Genomic DNA, 8,734 nt, shown 5'->3' on the forward strand with positions numbered 1-8,734 from the left:
AACAGGTGTTTACATGGAAGCATAGTTTGTACAAAACATCTTGTCTAAAAGTCTGTGACATACTCTCCCCCGAGCACATGCAGCGTCTAGGGGAAAGTGGGCTCAAGCTTTGGGAGCACATATGTCAAAGGCGTGGCACAACTCTCTGGGTATTTTGCTGGAGTCCTCATGGTCTTTCTCTTTTCTGCTAAGCTTCTTCAGAGCCTCGAACATGCCTTTGCCCACCAGTTAGTCTGTCTGTCCTCAGCTCCCAAATGTAGCTGCCGCTGTCCCGTGGACGCTACTGGGGCACTGAGGGAAGGTCCCAATCCTCTGGTCCTTCACAGTTCATGGGAGCCTTCTCTGACCGTAGATGGGAAGATGGAGGCTGAGATGGAGGCCAAGTTGATCTCCCCTTGCCAAGGGATCCTTTCTCCGGGGCTGGGCTAGAGACTTCCACCAGGAGGCTGTAAGCACTCAGAGCCTTTGTTCCACACCAGCTCACTAAAGGATGGGACCAAATCCTTCATCCAATACCAACAAAATTCCTGTCACGTCTAGGACTTGTTCATGCCTAGTGAGCAACTGAGCTAGATGCTCACCTGATAAAGGTATCAGATGTCTTATCACTTACTGTAAGGGGGCAATTTGATTGTTCAGTTATTTTCAATCATACCTGACTGTGACCCCTTTGGGGTTTTCTTGGCAAAGATACTGGAGTGGTCTTCCATTTCCTTCTCAGCAAAGAGGGTTAAGTGACTTGCCCAGGGTCACACAGATAATAGGTGTCTGAGGCTGGATTTGAATTCAGGTCTTCCTGCCTCCAGGCCTGGTGCTCTATCCGCTGCACTGATACATACCTGCAACCACACACATGTATATATGCATACATGTATATATGTGTATATACATATGCATTTGTGCATGTAGACACCTATGCATATATGCATATATATATATATATAAAATGTGTGTGTGTGTGTGTGTGTGTGTGTTTTGTCTCTCCCTGTAAGATCCTTGAGGGTAAGGACTGTTTTTGTTTTGTCTTTGTATACACAGCGCTTCATACAGTTCTGGGAATATAGTAAGTGCTAAATAAATGTGTTGATTGACTGATTGATGTACTAACTAGATAGAAACACTTAACTTCCCCTCTAGCTTTTATGAATTTATTTGCATGTCTGCTGTTAGAGTTTCACTTTGTACCTTCAGTTCACATTGAATCTCTTCGCTCAGCCCCTTGGTATTTTTTCCAGCCCATCTTTCACAATGTTAAAAAGTTTGATGTAATTCCTGGCTTCACTGAGTCTTCCTCCGGCTGCCTGCTTTTCTCCAAGCTCTGTGAACATGTCTACAATTCAGCCAACAATTCAGCCTTTCTTGGCTGGACTAATAAATATTTTATTCATATTGAATTTTGTTCCTCCAATATTTCTTCTGCTGTGACTTTCATAGAGTTACGGTTTACACTTTTAGGAAAGTGATACCAGCAAGAAAGTGGTCTCTGCCATGTTACATCTAGAAATGTGATCTAGTCTTCTTAACTCACTTTAATCAATCTCTTCATTAAAGCAGCCAGGTGGCACAATGGATAAAGTGCTGCACTTGGTGTTCGGAAGACCTGGGTTCAAATCCTGCCTGAAATATTTACTAGCCAGGTGACCCTAGGCAAGCCCTGAAGACTTCTCTAAGTCTCAGTTTTCATATCTGTACAATGGGAGTAATAATAGTGGCTACAGTTGTTGTAAGTATCAAATGTTTGGTAAAGCACTTTAAAGCAGTATATAAATGCTAGTTATTACTACTATGATTGGTCAACTAGCCTTTGTTAAGTACATCATGTGTTAATTAATCACTGTGCTAGAGCTGGGATAAAAATTTTTTGAAGTTGCTTCTCCCAAAGAACTGACATTCTAATGGGGAGAAGGCATCAGGCAGCTAGGTGGTATGTTGGGCTAGAAATCAGAAAGATCCGAGTTCAAATTCTGCCCCAGACACTTGCTGTCTATAGGATCCTCCCCAAATCACTTAATTTCTTTGAGCTTGTTTCCTTATTTGTAAAAGGAAAGGGTGGAACTTGGTGGTCTCTTAAGTACTTTTCATCTCTAAATCTTTGGTTCTCTGTATATAAATAAACCTACCTTCCTGATGTCATTGGTCTTCTAGAACAAAGGACAAACAATAATCTGTGAGGAGTAGTAGCTGCCCCACCGGGGACGCAACTGGCCAGTTCCAGTTGGGCAATCCTTCCTTCCTCCCTCCCTCCCTTCCGTCCTCCCTCCCTCCCTCCCTTCCTTCCTTCCTTCCTTCCTTCCTTCCTTCCTTCCTTCCTTCCTTCCTCCCTCTGTCAACATGGAGAATCATGCACTTACATGTGGGTGCTCTGCCCAAAGGAAAGTAGATTCCTTGAAGTACAGTTTTGGAAAAACCAGGCTTTGGTAAGACCCATTGGGATTCAAATGCACTACCTCAGTATGTCTTAAATCCAAATCACTCTGGTTGTCACTTATTGGCCAATAATAAGTCCCAGCTCAAGCCTCTGTTGGTCATTGTATTTCGATGGCTCAGAGTGAGTGTAAATAGCAGTTGTTGCTGTTCTGGCCAGAAACCCTGAGGGTCTTTGCCTCTCAGATTGACTTTTTTTTTTTTAACTAGCTAAAAGAAGCTGTCCTTTGCCTCATTTCTTACCTAGCCTTAATCACTGAATGGGTGTTGCCACAGGCAAACTGAGACCTGTGAAAGACCTTAGTTTAAAAACATGAAGGTCTCCCACTTCATCGGGCACCATCTCCAGTCATCCCAATCTATATCTGGCCACAGGACCCAGATGGCTCTGGAGGAGAAGGTGAGGCTGGTGACTTTGCACAGCCCTGCCTCACTTAAATCCAGTTCACTTGCGAGTCAAGACATCACTTTTCTGATGTCATAGGTCCTCTTCAAGAATGAAGGACAAGTAACAACAATAAATAAACCCAGAGCTAATTGAAGGTCCTTTCAGCAGAGAAGGTAGAAGGGAAATGGGAGGAGAGGGTGAGGCCTCTGGCAGAAGGTAGAATTTGAGTTGAATCTGAAAGAAAGCAAAGGGTCCCAAGAGGCTGAAGTGAGGAGGGAGGCAGGGAGACAGCCAGGGCAAAATCATGGAGGCAGGAAATCATGTGTCATGTGTGAGGAACAGTAAGCACGCCATTATGGTCTTGCCTATGGAATTCTATGCTCTGTTTTAAAAACTTTCTGTGGAGGTGCTCCACACTATCGATGACCTCCCAGCTGCCTCCCTGGCCAATCAGTCCCCTAGTAATTGAGACTTTCTCATTTTCCTTTTCTTTCCTTATGGTTACAGCAAATTGCTGTCAAGCTCCTACACATAAAATTACTCAGTCTTCCTAGCTTAGCCAAACTGTCTATTCTTCCCCAAATCATTAAGTCATTCCTTCCATACTCTTGGAATAAGAAGAAAAAAATGACCATGGTGGCTCAAGAGAAGAAAGGAAAATCTGGCCATTTCAAAAATCAAGAAATGTATTCCTAGCTTCCCCGAGTGGAAAGAAGTGGGCCTGAAGGAAATCCGGTACCAGGAGAGAAACAATAAAAGGCGATGCACGCCCACAACTCTGGCATGCCTCTTGTTCTGCAGATGGTGGACCTGCCCATTAACTGTGCTATGATGATGATACCAGTGCCTATGTCTGGGGTGGAAAATATGAAGAGACCTTGGAAATTTTTCAGAGGCCCAGAGAGTTTGCAAGAGGAAAATGGTGTGCATCTTCGGATTCCTCTCAGCAATTCAAGTGAATCTAGAAAACAGTTAAACAAATGTGGTTTTAAAATATACAAATAAAGATGGCCAGGTTAGAGAAAATGGGAGGCAGAGAGAGACCTTGGAATAGTTGAATTGGAGCTAAGATAGTAGCTTCCTTTTAATAAGTGTCTTCAGACAACCATCAGCACTTTAGAGGTGAAATTTTCTGCTGTTCTGCTTTGATTTCCATTTAGTAAATGTTTCTGATGTTCAGGGGCTATAGTAAATAGGAGTGTTTACCCCTAGTATCCATGAAGCATAAGTTTGAGCAATGTGGCCACTCTTTCGGGAACCTTCCAACCTGCTAGTATGAGTATGGGTTGGGGTGAGTGGGCCAACCTAAAGAAAAAAGAGAAGGGGGGGGTTTAGGTGACATACCTATGCTACTCTATGGGGGCCCACCTGGATTTTATTAGGGCCCCTTTGCATTGGCAGGATAGACTCTCCGTGCAGGACTTCTTGGATACCTTAGTTTCACGTGGATCAACCAAAGAAGACAATAAAAATGATCTCATCTTTAATTAAGTCATGATAAATTGTCACAGTGAAGGGGTTTACCTTTGCCCCTTTTCCCTTTTGCCCCTTTTCAAAAGGAATTTGGCTCCTTTGTTTACAATTCCCAGAAAAGCCTTAAAACTTTTAGATTCCTTGTAGACTCACTTTAGCTCTCTTTGAGAGCTTATTCAAGTGCACCTTTCCTCCCTGGCCCTGAAAAGAACCTGGCCCCGGTGTCTCTCTGTAGCTCCCTTTGAAAGCAAACTTCCTCCTTCCAGCTCCCTTCATTATCTATTCTCATTGTCTGTTCAAATCTCTCAGACCTTCCAAACACCTGGACCCTTTTTTTCAATCACCTCCGCCTTCAACTGGCCTTTCCCATTGTTTCACCTTCCTGTGGCCCCTGGTCATTTCTCACCCTTAATCCTAGCTAGGCACCACGTGGTCCAGGACCCAGGAGCTCTGTTCATCCCAGCTTACTGGTCACTCCCATCCAGATCTCCTTAGACCCCTCCTCCCATCACTCCAAACTGCTTGGCCACTCCTAGATCTCTCCCACAGTCTTCCTGTACTTAAGACTCACCTTTGCCCCATTCAGAGGCTGGGAATTTCTCATGCCCCTAGAGGCTGAGACTTTCACGCCCACCTGTCTTATCGGTGTCACCTGGCTTGGGATTCACCTGGCCTCCCCCATTTAGAAGCTGAGCTTTCCTCACGCCCAAAAGGCTGAGACTGCCTCATGCCCACTTGTCCTGACAGTGTCACCAGGCCTGACCACCTTAGCCCCCAGCCCCATTCAGACGCTGAGAATCTCTCAAGCCCAGAGGCTGAGGTTTTCTCAAGCCCGCTTGTCCTTACAAGCATCACATGACCATCTTAGCCCCCATTTAGATCTCTGATATTTGGGTTCCTTGGGAGTCTGGCCTATATGCTTTATCTTTAATAAACTTTTTCAATGGCTGGAAGAAGATTTTGGGTTGAATTTTTTCAGGCAGATGTGTGCCACAATCTAGGGCTTTTTCCAGCACCCCAAAACCTCCTGTGATCTTGGGGTGCCTCTGTGCATCAAGGAGCACCCCAAAACCCGTACCCCTCTTCAGCAGGAACATTCTGGTCAAAATGCATTGTCACAGGAATGCCATAGTCAAGATGCCATCAGAAAAACAGAACTGATTTTTGTTAGAATTGCAGATTAAATATCCAGAATATGTTTTTGGCATTCAAAAGAATTACTATAGAAAGAAACTTACATTCAAGGAATCATTGGTGAAAAATAAGTTATGGTATGAGGTCTGTGTTTGTTTTCTAAATTTTAAGGCAAAGTTTTGAGGAAAGTCTTGGTATTCAGAGAATATTAACAAAACTTGACAGTCGTATAAACACAGTCAAATGTGAGATATCCCAAAGTGATGAAAGCCAAAAGCCTAATCTAACTGCCAATTGGCTAGATGCAAAAGCCCTGTTGACAGACGCTCAACATTTCTTGAACTGATGAATTCAATCGAATTGATGAATTGAATTGAATTCAATGAAGTGTCATTGGTTCTCCCCTACTTCATACTCTCTTCTCTCTAGGTTTTTGGGACACCCCTCTCTCCTGGTTCTCCGTCTGAGCGCCCCTTCTCATTCCCCTTTGGTGGGTCTTCATCCAGGTTATGCCCTGCTCACTATAGGTGTTCCATAGGGCTCTGTCCTGGAATATTTTCTCTTCTTCTGTACTATTTCATTTGGTGATCCCACCAACTTCCATGGATTCAATTATCATCTCTGTGCTGATGATTCCCAAATCTACTTATCCAGGCCCAACCTCTGCTGACCTCCAGTGTCACATCTCCAACTCCTTAATAGAGATTTTTAACTGGATGTTCTGTATATGTCTTAAATTCAACATGTCAGAGCTGTACTCATTATCTTTCCACTAAACCCTTCCCTCTTCCAAACTTCCCTATTACAGTCAAGGGCACCACCATCACCACCATCCTCTCAGTCACTCAGGCTCACATGTGGAGTGTTATCTTGGACTCCTCTCCCCACTCTCCCATATCCAAGCAGTTGCCAAGTCTTGTCGATTTTACCTTTGTAATATCTCTTGAATACATTCCCTTTTATCCTCAGATGCTGCCTCCATCCTGGTGTAGGCCCTCGTCTTATGAATGATATTTTTAATAGATGTCATAATATCAAGTACTTGTAATCCCAAACATGGAATAAGAGGCTTTCAAAATACAGAGACCTGAAAGAGGAGATGATGACTTCTCATAGAACTGCTAGGTGGTGCAGTAGCTAGGTGGGCTTGGAGTCAGGAAGACTCGTCTAGCTTCAGACACTCTCTAGCTGTGTGGGCAAGTCACTTAACCCTGTTTGCCTCAGTTTCCTCATCTGTAAAATGAGTTGGAGGAAATGCAAACCATTCCGGTATCTTTGCCGAGAAAACCCCAAATGGGATCATGAAGAATCAGACACAACTTAACTCAATGACAACAATAAAAGTTTGTATCTGAGCCCTCCTGAATAAGATAATAATAGTGTAATATGCTTCATGCTATGCTCATCCCACGTGGAATAGGAAGGAGATCCCGCGAACAATGAGACATTTTTCCTGCTTGTAGCAGCATTTTTTTTATTGCTAAACTCTTATCTCTACATGTGGCAATCCCATGGGCTGTGAGTGTGTATCATGGTGGCGAAGGCTGCTGAGCATTGCCTTTTAAGTACCCTTAGGAACAAACAGGCCCCCCATCCCCCAGAACTCAGCCTGCTGCTTGTCTCATTAATTACTCAATTACTCAATGTTACTCATTAATTATCTCCTGAGTCTCAAGGTAAGGGAGGAGTTTCCTCATGTGACATTGGCCTGACACCTGATCCTCTTTCTCACTCTTCCAAAGGATTGGCTTGCTCATTGGGCCACCTCTTCTCCTGAGCATATCCGCCTTTCCAGCGGCAGGAGGCAGCGCAGGGAAGAGCAAAGGCAAAAGCCCTTTCTCCCTGCAGCCGGCCCTTCCGTGCAGCAGGTGGCAGTGTAAGCTCTGAGGTCTCTTCCCAGGTTGGATTGGAGGTCTCTGCTGAGATCAGCTTTGGAGTAGAATTCTATTAGAGTTGAGCTGAGTGACATCACTAGTCCCAGTCTGGGTCACCCACTTGTATCTCCTGATGATAAACCAAAGTCCTCTGACATCCATGCCATAACTAGGCAATATACACTTGTGCCATGGTCACCAAACAACCCTAGATATTAACAATTCCCAGATATTAACTTGGGAGTCCTCGTGTCAATTGCATGCAAATTAGATGCTGAAAAACAAGATAGTTAAGATATCTTAGCCTTGGGTCAGTGCTTTGTTTTTCATTGTTTATTTTGACCCCTTTCCTTGAGCAAAATTATTTGTATCTGAAAATTATTCCATATTCAAAAAAAAAATTGGCTTACCCTGCCAATTAGAATATGATCTCCTTGAAAACATGGGCTATTTCAATTTTTTATTTGTATTCCCAACACTTAGCACAGTGCTTTGTACACAATAAGCATTTAATAATACTCTTTCTATTCTATTTCCTTTATGCTCAGAAATTGCCTACAATGCAAAAAATCTCTTTAATTAATAATCTCTAAGCTTCCACACTAGTTTATATAAACTAGAGAAATGCCTTTTCCAATAAGATTTCTCTTTTCTCTTGGTCTCCAACCTGAATCTGTAAACTTAGATAAATATTAATATTACTGGCCACATTATTTATTTAAAACAACTAACAATAGGGCAGGCAGGGGGACCCCATTGCTCTGGGATAGAGCATTTGACAGCAATAACCAAAAATATTTTTAAAAATTAAAAAATTTTAAAAAAGAAAGAAAATAAAAATAGAGACATAGGAAAATATTTCAAAATATTGGCAGGGAGAAAAGTCACAATGAGAGTTACTTCTCCCCATCAGCAGCATCTGCTTACCCCTCTCAAAACATCAGAATCATTGATGAACAATTCAGTTTTCTCAGGATGTCAGATAAGGTCTCTTTGGAATTCTCCTCATAATGTCTTTTACACAGAATGAGAGTCCTCTCAAAAAGTCTCTTCAGATTCTCAAAAATAATCGTTCACTCTCCAAGTATCCTCAGGGAAAAAAATTTCTCTCAGGGATCTCAGAACCATTCATAGACTAGATTCCTTCAACCAGGGCAGCTTCCTGTCAGTCACCAAGATTCTAGTCCCTTTCTTTTAAAGTTATAATAATAGCAACCAAAGTACCTGTAAGAAAGGCTATATACTGAGTTTATAGTAGCAATAGCGCTTTAATGCATGATCTCCCAACAACCCTGTAAGGTACGCAGTATAACAACGATGATGATAATTATAGCTAGTATTTATATGGCATTTAAAGTTTACAAAGCACATTACAAATATTATTTCATTTGCTCCAAGATTGTTATTTTAGGAGGTAGGTGTTATCATTACCCCCATTTTA

Source organism: Vombatus ursinus, unplaced genomic scaffold (assembly GCF_900497805.2).
Source record: "Vombatus ursinus unplaced genomic scaffold, bare-nosed wombat genome assembly UNPS02010193.1, whole genome shotgun sequence".
NCBI classification, from domain to species: Eukaryota; Metazoa; Chordata; class Mammalia; order Diprotodontia; family Vombatidae; genus Vombatus; species Vombatus ursinus.